The following is a 16,873-nucleotide window of genomic DNA, read 5'->3' as shown; positions in this document are numbered from 1 at the left end:
ACCTGAGCTGAAGTCGGACGCTCAACTGACTGAGCCACCCAGGCGCCCTGTAATTATCTCTTTAAAAGACTTATCTCTAAAACGCAGTCACATTCTGGGTCTCCTGGGTGGCTCAGTCGGTTAAGCATCCGACTCTCGATTTTGGTTCAGGTCATGATCTCACAGTCTGTGGGATTAAGTCTTACATCAGACTCTGTGCTGACAAAGTAGAGACTGCTTGGGATTCTCTCTCTCTCCCTCTCTCTCTCTCTCTCTCTCTCTCTTCATGCTTGCTCGCTCTCTCTCAAAATAAATAAATAAACATTAAATACATACATACATACAGTTACTTTCTGACATACTGGGGGTAGGACTTCAATATACGAATTTGAGGAGGTGAAGGCAATTCAGTACCTAACAGCGAGTGAATGAATGAATGAACGAACGAATGAATGAATGAACGAACCAGTCCTCTGCTTGGTTTCTGAACAGGAGAGTAAGGATGGTCAGAGAAACACGAAGACTGAAGGAACAGAGGACAAAGGACAAGCAGCCACATTAGGAGAAAAGCCAGGACTTGACGTGTGTTAGTTTTTTTTTTTTTAAGTTTATTTATTTATTTTGAGAGAGACAGGGAGAGTGAGCAGGGGAGGGGCAGAGACAGAGAGGGAGAGAGAGAATCCCAAGCAGGCTCCACACTGTCAGCGGGAGCCACATGAGGAGTTCCATCCCACGGGCGGTGAGATCATGACCTGAGCCGAAACCTAAAGTCGAACACTTAACGGACTGAGCCACCCAGGTGCCCCCTGTGTGTTGGTTTTTCAAATCCCTCTTGGCCAATTCAAAATGTGTTTTTTTCTGGCTCTCTTAACTGCTTCTGGAAACAATTCTATTAACTGCTGGCCTGCAGCAGCATGTGCTAGAGGAAAGCCCTGAACATGGACTCAGAAGAGCTGGGTTCTATTAGCCTCTCTGCTGGTTGACCTTAAGGAAGTCACCTCCCCACTCGGCACCTTATTTGCTTCATCTATAAAATGGAGATGAGAATCCTGCCCTTTCAGAGAACTGCCCAGAGAAGTGAAGCGAGGCAAGCAGCAAACAGATGAGAGCATGTGGCAACAGGGCTTTGTAAACAGGAAATGTAGTATAAATAAAAACAGACAGTATTACTGTGAAGCTTGCAGTGAAAACCACTGCAGACAGCTCAGAGTTGGGACCTTCCCGCCAGTTCAAAGGGTGCTTCGTTATTAAATTCCAGCCGCTTCCTGGTTGTTTCTCCCCTCAACCCCGGCCCCCCCCCCCCAGGGCAATCAGAGAGTACAGGGCTGGGAACAAGAAAGGCTTATAAAAAGGGACAGGGAGGCTGATCCTACCCAAGGTGGAGAGCTGGCCATTCCTGCCTCATCAAGGATTCTTTATAAGAGAGGGGCGCCTGGGTAGCTCAGTTGGCTAAGCGTCCGACTGTTGATTTCAGCTCAGGTCATTATCTCACAGTTCAGGGTTTGAGCCCCACATCGGGCTCTGGCTGACAGCACAGAGCCTACCTGGGATTCTGTCTTTCTCCCTCTTTCTCTGCCCCTCCCCTGCTTGTGCTTTCTCTCTCTCTCGAAATAAATAAACCTTTAAAAAAAAGGATTCCTTATAACATAGATACACAGATATAGATATATACAAAAAGCTGTAGCTGTTTAATGTATGCAACTTGATGTGTTTGGAGATAAGTGTATACCCGTGAAACGATCAACACTGTCAGGGCCATAAACTTACCCATTGCCTCCAAAAGCTTCCTCTGGTTCCTTTTGTTTTTTCCCTCTTATGGTAAGAACACAAAACATAAAAAAAAAAAAAAAAAAAAAAAAGAACACATGACATAAGATCTACCCTCTTAGCCAACAGTTAAGTATACAATACAATATTGTTTAGCATAGGCCTTGTGCTGTACAATAGCTCTCCAGAACTTACTTATTTTGCATAACTGAAACTCTGTACCCTTTGACCAACATCTCCCCACTTCTCCTTCCCTCCTAGCCCCTGACAACCACCTTTTTACTCTCTGCTTCTGTGAGTTTGAGTGTGTCAGTTTCACATATAAGTGAGATCATGCAGTATTTGACTTTCTGTGTCTGGCTTATTTCACTTAGCATAATGCCTTCCATGTCCATTCATGTTGCTGCAAATGACAGGATTTCCTTCTTTTTAGGGCCAAATAATATTCCATTATATATACACACACACACACACACATAACACACACATAACACATTTTCTTTATCATCAAGGATTCTTGGCATTAAGAGCTGTTTGATGGGTACTGTCCTTGCCAGATTCTATGCTAAACCCCCTCCAGGCATCAATATGCTAAATCCTCGCAGTACCCTCTGAGGTTGGAGCCATTACCTACCCATTTTCCTGATAAAGAAACTGAGGCTCAAAGGAATCAAACTGCCCAGAGTCATATGGCTCTTAGGAGGCAGAATTGGGCCTAAATCAGCTCTTCTTTTAACTTCAACTTACTCTCACCCTCACAATTATACAAAACGCCCTAAGGTGTACCTGGCATTTAGGCGCTAAAGATATCTAAGATGTCTAAAGTCACCTGTTTGAATCCCAGCTCTGACATTGCCCAGCTGTGGGACCCTGGACAAGTTACTTACCTTCTCAGAGGACCATCCTGACCATCTATCAACTCCACTACCACCCAAGCGGGAGCTGGGGATTGTTACCTAAACTCAGTTCCCTCAGTTCCCTCCGCTGTAAAATGGGGATAATAACAGCCCATATCCAGTGTATAAAGCACATAGCCCAGCATTGGGCAGCTATCATTTCAAACATTATTATTTTACAATATTATACCTACACCCCATCCAGGGTAAGGAAGAAAAGCAGAGATAGAACCAGAGATTAGAAGAATAAATTAAAATTTTTTCACATTCAGCCCCTTTCAGAACTTAGGATCAAGAAAATAATTATCTCAACTAAAGATGTGTTGTTTTCCTTTGATTAGAAAACAAGAAATTGTGTGTAGCAGCACTGTGTTTCCCTTTTTGCTTTGGCCGCCAGAAGGCTCAAAGCGAAATTTAATTTTTAAATCTTATTAAGAGTAACTGAATGAATCTGGGCCGTCTTCCTTTCTGTCATGCACATTTAAAATTTTCTGTTCTATTGACTTTATTGTTCCTGTAACATTTAAAATTAATGTAAAACAATTGTTAATGCAACTGCTTGAACAATGGGTGAGATAAAAATGAACAAGACATATTATGTAGTTATAGTTTAAAACAGTGCATTTGAAATCAAAGCACTACCCGTTACTTGAATTTTAGACAAAGATAAAAGACACTGAGAAATCAGAGATGAATTTCAAAGTAGAATTAGTTCAGAAGAAGCATTTAGGGAGAAAAATTGTAAATCACCCCAGACCTCGTCAGTCCTGTTTGCAGGCAGAGGAAGGTCAGCTTTGGTCCCTCTGGGCTCCACCCTGGCTGGCACTTAGCTATTTGAGTCCCAGCTCTCAGAGGAGCAGAGGCCTGCCCCTATGTTCCCATGCCTCAAGGGACTTCCTGTTTATCTTTCCGGATCTTGTGTCCATTCGCACAAGATGTGAATCAGCAGCAGAGGCCAGGATGACAGGAGCTATTTCTGTAAGTCAGTTCGATGTTAACCATGCTGGAGTGAAGAAAATTTACATTTAAATGAAACTTCGATCAAGTTCCCATTGTCTGGAATCTCCAGAAAGAGAAACTGTGGGTTTCTGTGAGACAGTGTGTATGTGTTTACATCCAAATACGATATTCTCTGTAAAGAGGCTGTGACAGGTGTCCTCATCTGGAGTTGGTGTAATGGCCAAAGATTGGAAACAATATAATTGATGGGAACTGGCAAAATATGATGGAAAAGGATGCAGGCGTTACTAAAGAATGAGGACACAATTAACTATGAAAAATATTCGGCGGTATCTAGTTACTCTCAACATACACCTGAGATTCTCATCCTCTGCTACCCTCAGGATAAAATCGGAAGTTCTTAGCCTGGTCCAAACCAGGCTTCCTCAGCATCGGCACTACTGACAATTGGGGCCAGATAGTCTCTGACGGTGGGGGAGGGGGCTGTCTTGTGAGTTGTAGGATGCAGAGGGCATGTCTGGACCCCACCCACCAGATGCCAACGGGACTCCCCTCTGCAAGGTGTGACGAGAGGGTCTCTAGTCATTGCTGAGTGCTGCTACCTGCAACAACATGACTGTATCTCACAAACATAATGTTTGGCTAAAAAAGCTAAACAAATACATGAAAAGAGTATATATTATTTATAAACCCATTTGGTTTGGGAGAGGACATCTAGGATGAGAGGAACGTTCTGTTTCTGGATTTAAGTAGTGATTACTTAGGTGTTTTTCACTTTGAAAGTCACTGTGCTGTGTGTGCACTTTCCTGTAATTACAATGTAATTCAATAAAATGTTTATTTTATTTATTTATTCAAGAATATTTATTTATTTTGGGGAAAGCACAAGTGGGGGAGGGGCAGACAAAGGGGGACAGAGGATCTGAAGCGGGCCCTGTGCTGACAGGCTGACAGCAGCGAGCTCCCGATGTGGGGCTTGAACTCACGAACCACAAGATCGAGACCTGAGCCAAAGTCTGCCGCTCAACTGACTGAGCTGCCCCAATAAAAAAAAATTTTTTTCATGAGGCATATCTAGATGGGTTGATATGGAAAGATCTCTAACATACATGGCAAGTGGAAACAAAGCAAGATGAAGAATGAACATGTCGTGATTCTGTTTGTAAAGGATCCCCAACAACATGGGGAGAGCCCACACGCTCCCCGTGGAAGTGTCGACTGTGAATCACTGCACAGCAGTGGCCCTCATTAATCACACTGGAGTTACCCACACCCCATAACATCTGGACCCCAAGGGCATGTTCCAGAGAGGCTCCTGCCCACTGCCCAGAGAGACACTGACAGGAATACTCACCACAGGGATTCTGAGATAGTAAACAGAAGCTCAGAGGGGTTAAGTGACTTGCTGAAGATCACACAGCCTGTGAATCAGAAAGCCAGGATCTTGGGGCGCCTGGGTAGCTCAGTCAGTTGAGAGTCTGACGTCTGCTCAGGTCATGATCTCACGGCTCATGAGTGCGAGCCCCACATCTGGCTCTGTGCTGACAGCTCAGAGCCTGGAGCCTGCTTCAGACTCTGTGTCTCCTTCTCTCTCTGCCCCTCCCAGGCTTGTGCTCTGTCTCTCAAAAAATAAACATTAAAAAAAAATTTTTTCTTTTTTTTAAAGAGAAAAGAAAGCCAGGATCTGCTCCCAGGTGCCCGGGAGCTGCTCTGAGGGCTCTAACGCTCTAGCGCTTTCTCCTGGGCCTGTACATGGGTGGAAAATCCCACCCTGGCTGGCTAAGCACCCTTCCAGCTGAGCCGCAGGAGGCAGCCTTCAGACCAGGAGTCACTGCAGAGATCCACCACACAGGCTGAGGGTGACCTCTGCCAGCATATACCCTCCCCTGCCCAGACCCCAGTATGCACAATGTGTCTGTCTCCTTCCCAGCCTTGAGTTATTCCACAAAATCCCCCCTTTTATATTGCCTTATCCTTGGGAGGTACCAGCCTCAGGCAAAGGAAAAAAACCCACTCTCCCCTATGCTGTGGGCTCACCCAGAATCCCCCCTCTTCAGTGGGCTGGCCGCCCTGCCCACAGCCTGGCCTAACGGAGAAGCGATGATGGCAGACAGCCCGGGCAGGACAGATCCCAAGGCCTTGTGCGGGGGGGAAGCCAAGAGTGGTTCTTGCCTTCGGGAAGGGAGAAGATGTGAGCTGCCTGAAGAAGATCAAAGACAGCTTCATCCTCTGTGCAAGTGGTGAGCTACTCACACCTTAAAAGGGATAGATGAAATTAACATGGCAACTGTCCCCGGATTGACAAGAAAAGTCACCCACAGGCATGATCACACCTGAGAACCTCTTGCTGGAGCCTGAGCTGTGCCCTGCTTTCTCTTCTTTTGGTTTGGGATCACCCACCCAAAAACTCAAATTCCTTCTCATATTGAAAATAATGATAATAGGGGCGCCTGGGTGGCTCAGTTGGTTAAGCCTCCGACTTCGGCTCAGGTCATGATCTCATGGTTTGTGAGTTCGAGCCCCGCGTCGGGCTCTGTGCTGACAGCTCAGAGCCTGGAGCCTGTTTCAGATTCTGTGTCTCCCTCTCTCTCTCTCTCTCTGCCCCTCCCCCGTTCATGCTCTGTCTCTCTCTGTCTCAAAAATAAATAAATGTTTAAAAAAATTTAAAAAAAAAAGAAAAAGAAAATAATGATAATAGTAACAATAATAACAGGACTCTCGCTGTTGAGACTGGTGGGCATTACTCAGGTAAGTGCTTTACATCTAGTGACGTGTCTCATCTTCCCACTTCCCAAAAAGCCTGAGAAGGAGGTTCTATTGTTAGCCCAGTTTTGCTAATGGGGAAACTGAGGTGCAGAGAAAGAACACAGGTCAGGGGTCACAAACTCAAATGCCTCCAGGAGCACGCAGACAATATAAATGGGGGCAATGGGAGGATATAAGATATCAGTCTGGATTAGTGAGGACTGTATGAACTGAGAATAAAGGCGACAGCCCCTCCTCAGTCCCATCCTTAGGACTGCCACTTGGGAATGTGGCCCGAGTGTAGCCAGATCTCATTTTTCAAGTGAAAATATAAATTTGTATTTGAATGTGAATATGACATCTTCCCAGTTTTGTTAGCAGCTAAATCACTTAGGATTAGGATTTCCTCCTTATGACAAAACCTCAAAACAAGAAGGCTAAGATAAAAGTATCAGAAAGTATCTGGAGAATCAACAGCTCAGAGCTGGGATGGAGACTCCAAGCGTCAGCAGGGACCCAGACACTATATTACTGCTCAGCATCCTCAGCTCACGACTTTCATCATCATGGTCACCTCATGGACCAAAATGGCTGCTGGTGCTCTGGTCATCTCTCAAGAGGGGGCAAATGAGCAATCGCCAAGCAGATCACTTGATTCCCCACCCACCCAACGCTACACTTGGCCTTAGTAGGCATTTGAATCTCTACACCTTGGTAAATCTAGGATGGAAAACAAAACCAAATTCCATGTTAGCCTCTCTTAATGGGGCTCCATCTCACTCACAGAAGGTTGACAGGGACTAATCTGATTATTATCCAAGAACCTGGGATGAATCTCCCATTAGCTAAAAGTCTGGGATTGCATGTAAGATCAACCTCCTTGCCATCAATTGAAAAACTTTGCCACAGTATTTTGCAGCATCTCTAATCAAGAGATGGAGTCTACTTCTCTATCTCCTGCCCCTGCGCTGGCCCCAATATTTTCTTTGACCAGTGGAATGTAACAGAGGTGGTGTGTGAGTTCTTGGGCCTGGGCCCTACAGCTTCCACTTTTGCTCTCTTAGAACCCGGAGACTGCCATGCTGTGAAGGAGCCTGGGATGGAAGGCAACATGAAGAGAGGCCTGGCCATCTGGTGGCCCCGGACAAGCCCAGACCCCAGTGGATCTGCCAACTGAATGCGGCTGCCTGAGTGAGCCCTGATAAGACCATCAAAAGAACTGCCTGGTCGGGGTGCCTGGGTGGCTTGGTCAGTTACGCGTCCGACTTCAGCTCAGGTCATGATCTCACGGCTCACGAGTTTGAGCCCTGTGTCAGGCTCTATGCTGACAGCTCAGAGCCTGGAGCCTGCTTGGGATTCTGTGTCTCCCTCTCTCTCTCTGCCCCTCCTCTGCTTGCATTCTGTCTCTATCTCAAAAATAAATACACATCAAAAAAAGAAAAGAACTGCCTGGTCAACCCATAGAAATTGTGACAAATAATAAATGGTCACTCTGTGAAGCCACTACTACCATTTGGGATGCTTTATTAAGCAGCAATATCTAGCGGATACATTCTTCATCTCTGTCTACCTTCCTGTCCCAGATCCTTACCAGGGTCTATAGCGTTGACTCCACCCCTAGGGTAAGACATTATCTCTTCCCACCATCCCTCTTGATGCCAGTTTGGAGACTTGAACCTGGTCCCTTCCCAGCTCCCACCTCTCACCATGACCCTCTTTTCTGATCATCTCAGATGATTTGCTGATTTGAGAACCTATCTGTATCAGGTTTTTTTTTTTTTTATTTTGTAATATTAACTTACTGTGAGAGAGATAGAGACAGAGTGTGAGCAGGGGAGGGGCAGAGAGTGAGGGAGACACAGAACCCGAAGCAGGCTCCAGGCTCCGAGCTGCCAGCACAGAGCCCGACGTGGGGCTCGAACCCACGAACCGCAAGATCACGACCTGAGCCAAAGTCACACACTTAACGAACTAAGCCACCCAGGTGCCCCCCTATCTGTATTAGTCTTATAGGGCTGCCATAAAAAAATGCCACCAGATAGACTGGGTGGCTTAAACAACAGAAGTTTATTTTCTAATAGTTCTGGAGGCTGGAGGTCCAAGATCGGGTGCCAGTATGGCTGGTTTCTCCTTGGCTTGAGGTGACCACCTTCTCACTGTGTCCTCGCATGGTCTTTTCTCTGTTCATACGCATGGCTGGTGTCTCTCTCTCTCTTCTTAGAAAGACACCAGTCCTATTGGATTAGAGACCTACCCTGATAGCCTGTTTTTAACTTAATCACCTCTTTAAGACTATCTTCAAATATAGTTACATTCTGAATACTGGGAGTTAGGGCTTCAACATATGAATTTTGTGGGGGGGGGAGGGACACAATTCAGTCCATAATACTGCCCATCTCCCCACTCACCTGCTCCTTAAATAAAGGTGGAATTCAGGTTTTATCGCAGAAACTCTTGTGTTTTTTATAGATGAGTGCATGTATAATTGGTTGAATGTGACATATATGGTTTATTGGAGTAGGTGTTCAATGTATTAGAAAACTACGTTGTAACTAGCACTGAACCAACGGTTTTACAGATGGTTGTTTGGAATAAGGCTACAGACAAAAGTCAACATTAAGAAAAAACAGATGAAATGAATAAGGCACACTGATGTAGCAAAGACAGTCAAGGTGGCGGCTCAAGGGCCAGAGTTGAGGAAACCTGATACTAAGAGAGCCAGCTCTGCAGGCTGGTGACCCTGAGCTTCTTTCCTGGCACTGGTGCTCCTTAGCTGTAAGACCCTGGGCAGGCCACTCAGCCTGTTCAGAGCCCTGGTTTACTCATTTATCTAATGAGGATGCCAAACAGACCTGCTCCAGGTGGCTGTTCAGAGCATCACATCAGCCTCTTGGGGCACTAGGCACAGCACGTGGCTCGGGGACCAGGGCCATTCCTGACTCTGCTGCTTACCAGCTGTGTGGCCTTGAGCAAGTTATTTGCCTCTCTGAGCCTGCTTCCTCTTCTATAAGAAGGGCATAATGGTACCTAACTGCTCGGGTGGTCAAGAGGATTCAGTGAGTTAATTCACCTTCTGAGTGATGTCTGGTACACTGTGAGTGTATGATCAATATCATTATTACTAGTTACTCTGGGGACAGCTCTGGACACCAGCTGAAATGGTCCCTCAGAGAGGCCTTCATCAGGGGCAAGTCCCAGCTCCAGGCCAAGCCCTTTCCAATGAGGCTGATGTCAGAATTCCTTAAACTCCATATCCTGCCATTGTCCCCAACACTCCAGCTCCAAGGCGGGAGATGATGTCATGGGAACTGATGGGTTTTTTCCTAAAGGGATGGGCAAGGGTGGGTGGGGAGGGGCCTTGCTAAGGCAGCCCTTCTCTCCAGCTCCTGGTCTCAGGGGGGAAGCTTGGCCCTGAAGATCTTCACTTCTGTCTCGTAGGATTCTGCATTATATGAACTTTTTATTTTATTTATTTTTATTACATCTATGATCACAAACAAGAAGCTATTTTCATTTTTCCCCTCCTCCCACCAAAGCTATTTTCATTTTGAAAAATGAATCCAAGGCCAGTTTGACCCTTCTAGATTCCCAGGGTCAGTTCTGATTTATCTGGGTCACTTGCTCCTTGGCCTGGCTCTCTGCAAAAATAATTTAACAGAACCAGGATACTTCAGGGGTTCCTTCACTGAAGACCACTCTGACTCTAAAGTGGAAATAAGACCACTAGCTACCTCCTAGGCCCAAATGAGTCATAGACTTAAAAGTATTTGGCACATAATGAGCACTGAATAAATGGCACCTTTATTATTATTCATGAATGTCAATCATGTTCTGTGCCAAAACCTTCCATGCTTGATTTTATATAATCCTCACAAGGACCTCAAAGGTGGGTTCCCATTTTACAGATAAGGAAACTGAGGCTCAGAGAGATAAAGGGACTTTACTCAAAGTTCTGAAGTCAAACTACATTGTGTCGTCTGCGATGTCACTTCCTTTGGGAGGCTTGCTTCCCCTGCTCCTTCCCAGCACTGTCCCCCTGGTGGCTAATTCTCTCTTACCTTGCTCAGAGCTCTTTGTCCCTACCTTCACATGGGAATCATCTGGGAGGCTTTTAAAAATCTTTTTCTTGAGCTGCACACTGATCAACGACATCAGAATCTCTGGGGTTGTGACAGTCACTTAGGAGCATGATGGGGAGTGATACTGGGACCTGAGTTATTAATGCTACCCACGTGAGTCTAATGTGCAGCTAACATTGAGAACAGGTGTTTTAGAGTGATTGGTAGGTCTGTCTTCCCTTTCTTATAAGAAGGGTCAAAATAGGGTGACTAATGTCCAGTTTGCTCCGGACTGAGGAAGTGTCCTGGGACACAGGATTTTCAGTGCTGAAACTTGGAAAGCCCTGGCCAGACTGAGACATGTTGGTCACCTTGGCCAAAGCCAGGTCCCACAGTCAGCAAGACCCAGTGGCTCCAGGTGCCAGGCCAGTAACTACATGTGTGAAGTAGCTGGTGGAAAGGTGATAGAGGATGGTATCTGAGAGCGGACAAAGAGAGCGTGTCCTGCTAGAACCTTTACATTTCAGTGAAATCAATGTACCAAACAGGTCCTACCGGCAAGCCAGACCCATTTGTTTTAAACCCAACAGATGAACTTCACCTTCTACTCTAGAGCCACCAGGAGAATCTTCCACCTACAGTGGGGTCTTGGTGGACCAATGGTTTTCAAGCCCCTGGTGGGGTCACCTGGGTAACTTCCAAAAAAAAAAAAAAAAAAAACCATGATGCTCAGCTCCAGCCCAGACCAATTGAATCACAGTCCCTACGGGTGGGACCCAAGCATCAATATTTTTAAAAATCCCCCTCCCCAGGTCACTATAATGTCTGGCTAGGGCTGAAGATGGCTGGGATAAATGATGACCAAATGAAGGAGGAAAAATGGGCTTCTCTACATCTTCAGTGTCTCTCTGATGTCCTTGATGTCTGACTCATAAGGTTTGGGGAGCATTTCTGTTCTACCTGCTTTCTACAGTCACAAGCAAAAATGAATGCTGAAGCAGCGAAGATGTCATTCAGTAGGTGAATGGATAAATGAACTATGGTTACATCCAGATGAGAGAATATTATTCAGCGCTAAAAAGAAATACACTCTCAAGCCATGCAAAAACATGGAGGAATCTTAAATGCGTATTACTAAGTGAAAGAAGCCAGTCTGAAAAGGACTGTATGATTCCAACTATATGACCTTTTGGAAAAGCCAAAACTATGGAGACATTGAAAAGATCAGTGGTCGGGTTACCTGGGTGGCTCAGTCAGTCAAGTGTCCAACTCTTGATTTCAGCTCAGGTCATGATCTCACGGATTGCGTATGGCTGTGCACTGACAGTGTGGAGCCTGCTTGGGATTCTCTCTCTCCCTCTCTGCCCCTCCCCCACTCATTCTCTCTTTAAAAAAATTAATAAGCATTAAAAAAAATATATTAGTAGTTGCCAGATGTTATGGAAAAAGAAGGGATGAATAGACTAGACACAGAGGGTTTTCAGGGCACTGAAAATACTCTGTATGATACTCTAATGGTGGATATATGTCATTGTACATTCGTCCAAATTCATAGAATGCACAACCCAAGAATGAACCCTGAGGTTAAAACCATGAACTTTGGGTAATAACGATGCATTAATATAGGCTCATCAATTATAACAAATGTACCACTCTGGTGGGGAATGTGGATATGGGGAAGGCTATCCACATGTGGGGACAGGGGGTATAAATGGAATCTCTGTGCCTTTCGGTCAATTTTGTTGTGAACCTAAAACCACTTCTAAAAGAATAAACTCTCTTAAAAACAATCCGTACAGAACAAGGACTTCCAATTCATTCATTCATCAAGCACCGCTGAGCCCCAGCACCTAGCCCAGCTGTCAGTGATCACCACCAGCCTAGTGGCTTCTGTTGTGTGACACTGGGCAACGCACTTAACTTCCCTGTCCCTCACGTCTAACATCAACAAAGATGTGTAGGTCTCTAGCCCCATGGCCATTCCGAGTAAGGCTAGGGATCCAAGGTCCCAGGCCTCTGGGCCTCTTCATGTGGAGAGAGACTTTGCACAACAGAAGGAAGACAGGAGGGTTTCCTGGCATCGGAACACCTTGTTCAAAAGAGAGGAGGAAAAGGTCTCTGAGTCATTGGAGGAAATTACCATGTTCAGTGGAGAGGGATCAAACAACATGTGTATATGTGTGCCCACGCATGTGGACATGTGTGATTCTACACATGGAAGTGGAGGGGGTGTGTGTGAGGGTGTGTATGTCTGGAGTATGTGCATGTGTGTATGTGTGTATATGTGAGTGCTTATGTGCAAATATGTATGCATGTATATGTGAACGTGCATGAGGACTTGGTGTCAATATGAGGATGTAAACATGTGACTGTCACTGTATGCCTGTATGTGAATTGTGGACGTGTGTGTGATGAATGTATGCGTAATGTGTGAATATGTATGCACCCACATATTTGTGTGAATGAGTGGGTATGAGGTTATGTGTCACTCCCCGGCTGTCGTGGGCAAGTTATTCAACCATTCTGTGCCTCTGTGTCCCTATGTCTAAAGTGAGGATAAGTACTTACTCTGGTGGATTGAAGGTGGCTGCAAATCCTTTGCTAGTCCTGCCACCAGGAGGTGGAGTCACTTCCTCTTGAACCTGGGCTGGACTTGTGATCTGTTCTGACCAATGGAATCCGGACCTTAGGAGATCTGCCGTTCTTCTGCATTTGCAAACATGACACTGCCTCTTGGAACCCAGTGGCTGAGCTGTGAGATGCTAGAACCGAAAAGTAAGGCCATGAGGAGGGAAACCAGCGCGTGTGGGTTGTCAGTGCCAGCTGAGTTCACAGCGCACAGTAGCACCAACTGCCCTCTGCTGTAGAGGACCGTGGTCCTAGCTGACATCACGAAGAGCAGAACTGCCAGCAGAACTCAGTTAACACACAGAAATCATAAGAGACAATAATAGCAGTGGCCGTTTTTAAGCCATTAGGTTTCAGGATGGTTAGCTACGCAGCAGGCATGCCTTGTAAAATTTTTAAGCACTTAGAACTGAAGTTGGCAAACTTTTCCTGCAAAGGGCCAGGTAGTAAATATCTCGGGTTTTGCAGGTGATGCAGTCATTGTCACAACTACTCAACTCTGATGTGTAGTGCAAAAGCAGCCAGAGGTAATGTGTTAATGAATAAGCATGGCTGTGTTCCAATAAAACTTTATTTACACAAACAGGTGGCAGGCTGGATCTGGCCCCCTGGCAGTCAAATGTTTGCCCAGAGCTAGAAAGCTGCCTGGGATCCGGTGAGTGCTTTAAAGTGTTGGCTACGAGGCGCCTGGGCGGCTCAGTCGGCTAAGTGTCTGACTTCGGCTCAGGTCATGATCTCATGGTTCGTGAGTTTGAGCCCTGCCATCAGGCTTTCTGCTGCCAGCGAGGAACCCGCTTTGGATCCTCTGTCCCCCTCTCCCTGCCCCTCCCTCTCTCATGCTCTCTCTCTCTAAAAAATAAAAATAAATAACTATAATGTGTTAGCTATGAGCGTATGTGTTAAAGAGAGTGTATGTCTATGTACCCACGTGCATACGGGCATGTCTGCATGTGAAGCATGTGCCAGAATGAGTGTAAATGTGTCTATATGCAGAATCAGTTTAGTCCTTCTGTAAGACAAATAGGTTCATATCAGCTAACTTTTTTTTTTAACTTTTTGGTAATGTTTTATTTATTTTTGAGAGAGAGCGAGAGCATGAGCAGGGGAGGGGCAGAGAGAGAGGGAGACACAGAATCCGAAGCTGGCTCCAGGCTCTGAGCTGTCAGCACAGAGCCTAGCTCGGGCCTTGAACCCACAAACAGTGAGATTATGACCTGAGCCGAAGTCAGATGCTTAACCGACTGAGCCACCCAGGCACCCCTCAGCTAACATTTCAACGCAGCTACCTCAGGCCTTCCTGCTTCTATTCTGGGGAGAAAGGGAAGCATGGTACAAAGCCAAGGGAAGAAAGAGCTGGTATGTCCCTATCGTTTTCATCTGGGTTAAGTTTGGAGGGAAGCCATCATCTGTCAGTGGCTGGGCTACTGTAGGGCAGGCAGCCCACGCCTTCCTGTCTGCTGAAAGGAGAAGTCAGTCCTCTGGGGAGAGGGGGAGGGGATGCTGTAAAAATGAAAAAAAAAAAACAACAAAACACTGGAACTTTTAAGGAGGAGCTTGGAAACTGGAGAGAAAGCTATCCCTCCCCCCCCCCCCCTACAGTGGGTGGCTTTTCCAGGCAACTTGTCAACATCTGCTTGCTGGTTTCATTCTGATCTCCCACTGTGGGCCTCACGAGGGGTGACTTCCTGCATGACTAACCTCCCTGGCTCTGTTTGCAAGGGCCAGAAATGAGTGTTAGCGTTGTAGCCAGATGTGGATTCAAATCCCTGTTTGCGCTTACTTACACAGGGCATGTGGCCTCCTTTGGCTGAGCCTCAGTTTCCTCACCTGTAACATGGGGATGATATTACTACTACCTCCCAGGACTGTTGCAACGGTCAATTGAGGGTGGTGTGTGTCTAGCATTTTGGCAGAGAGCCTTGCACATAGTAGGTGCTCTGCAGGGTGACGTCCAGAGGCAGACCCTCATGGTTAGCGTGCCCGCCAGGCTTCAGAATTTCGGGGAAGCCTTCTCTAACCCCCTGGGCTGCCGTAAAGTCCCTTCTGATTTAGAAACCTCTTTCCTTCAAAGCACTCACCTCTGGTAGTTATTCTGCACTCATCGGCATGCTTATTTGTCGAGCAGCAGTCTCTTCCGACGGACTGAAAGCTGTAGGCAAAGACGAGATGGAGTCCGTTTTGCTAACCACGCAATCCCCAGTGCCAATAAGGGCCCTGGCACATGGTTGGCACTCAATGATTATTTACTGCACGTGTGAATGCCGATGGAGCATTTCGTAACTGGGGAGTCCTTGGGGTCCGAGGAGAGAGCATCTTCTCTCCATCTACTACAAACACATCAAGATAAGAGGCTTGCAGTGGGGTCTTCCAAAATGGGGTGATGATAGGAGCCCTCTTCAGCGTCCTGTTGTATCGATAGGTTGAGCTGGGCTTTTCTGCAGTCACAAAAAATCCCAGTGTTTCATTTCACAAGGCTAACACCACAGAGGTTTGTTTTTCACTCATACAAAGGCCACAATGAATCAGGTGACCGTCAAGGGCAGCTGTGCTCTTTGTGGTGACTCAGTTCCATCTTGTGATGGCTTTCACGAGTGACCTTTAGGGCTTCTGCAGGATCATGTACAAGTCCCTTGTGCTCCCTGCCCATTGCTCAGAACCAGTCGGCTGGCCCTGGCAAATGGCAGTGGGGCGGGAAATACAGGGTTACTCGAGGATATTCAGTGAGCAGGAGTGTCTCTGCCGAGAACGTGGGAAGGGCTCAGACGTCTCGGCTGGTCTCCTGGGTCTGGGTTTAATGATAGGACAGCCAAATGCATTTCGAATACTTGGAAAATGGAGATCCCTACTAATTAGACTGCTTTTGAAAACCAGGTATTTATCAGAGGAAAAATAACCAATCATCGCAAAGCCTTTACTTAAGATACGAGGAGCAGTGTTTCCAGTCTGCAGTTTCTTGCCATGCAAGACCCTGAGGGCCCCCCATCTCCAGATGCCACACCATTTTCCTCCACGGTTGAAATATGTCTTAGTAGTTTTGATAAGGATCGACAGTCGCCCATCAGAGGCTTAGCTCCTAATTCGAGGGGACCAGTGATTAAATAAACCGTGAAGATAAAAATCTTTTGCTGAGATAAGGTCATTACAACCTTTTAGTTTGAGTCTGGTACACAGTAGGACTCCTAGTTTCCACCACCACCCCCCTACGACATCCGGCTTCACTGGAAGGCGCCTTGATGGACTTTACTTTTTTTTTTTTTTTTTTTTAATGTTTATTTATTTTTGAGACAGGGAGAGACAGAACATGAACAGGGGAGGGGCAGAGAGAGAGGGAGACACAGAATCAGAAGGAGGCTCCAGGCTCTGAGCCATTAGCCCAGAGCCCGACGCGGGGCTCGAACTCACAGACTGCGAGATCGTGACCTGAGGTGAAGTCGGACGCTCAACCGACTGAGCCACCCAGGCGCCCCGGACTTTACTTTTTTTAAGTGGTAGCTCAAAGTCACTACATCTAAGATGGTAGTGGGGGGAGGGGGAGGAGAGAGACTGGGACAAAGTGTGGGCAAAACCATTGAATATTCATGAAAAGAGCCAGCAGTTTGTAAAGACAGGCTGTATATGATGTGTGTTCTCACCAGGCTAGAAGACAAAAGAAGAAGGGCAGTGTGCCTCTGAATAGAGACGCTGGGTTGTTTTTTTTTTTTTCTGCTGAGAAGTTTCAGGATGACTCTGATGCCTTTTATAAATTAATTTTTTTTAACTGTTTCTATCTCCCTGGGGTTGGAGAAAAGGGGAAGTGCCAGAGGAATTAAATCCTATGCCTGCTTGATATTATTTTGCCCC

General features: G+C 46.3%; 1 long non-coding RNA gene across 1 annotated transcript; it reads right to left on the bottom strand.

Annotated features, from left to right (window-relative positions):
• Nucleotides 1–1,746: 1,746 nt before the first annotated feature.
• Nucleotides 1,747–15,169, bottom strand: LOC125154694 (uncharacterized). Its single transcript, XR_007147886.1, has 3 exons — nucleotides 15,112–15,169; nucleotides 12,974–13,167; nucleotides 1,747–1,791 (listed from the first exon to the last, which is right to left on the bottom strand). It is a non-coding gene; the product is annotated as an uncharacterized LOC125154694 (long non-coding RNA).
• Between the last annotated feature and the right edge of the window lie 1,704 nt (nucleotides 15,170–16,873).

The sequence above is a fragment of the Prionailurus viverrinus genome, chromosome E3 (assembly GCF_022837055.1).
Source record: "Prionailurus viverrinus isolate Anna chromosome E3, UM_Priviv_1.0, whole genome shotgun sequence".
Classification (NCBI taxonomy): domain Eukaryota; kingdom Metazoa; phylum Chordata; class Mammalia; order Carnivora; family Felidae; genus Prionailurus; species Prionailurus viverrinus.
The sequence above is the reverse complement of the archived record's forward strand: the minus strand, read 5'-3'. Positions and strand labels throughout refer to the sequence as shown.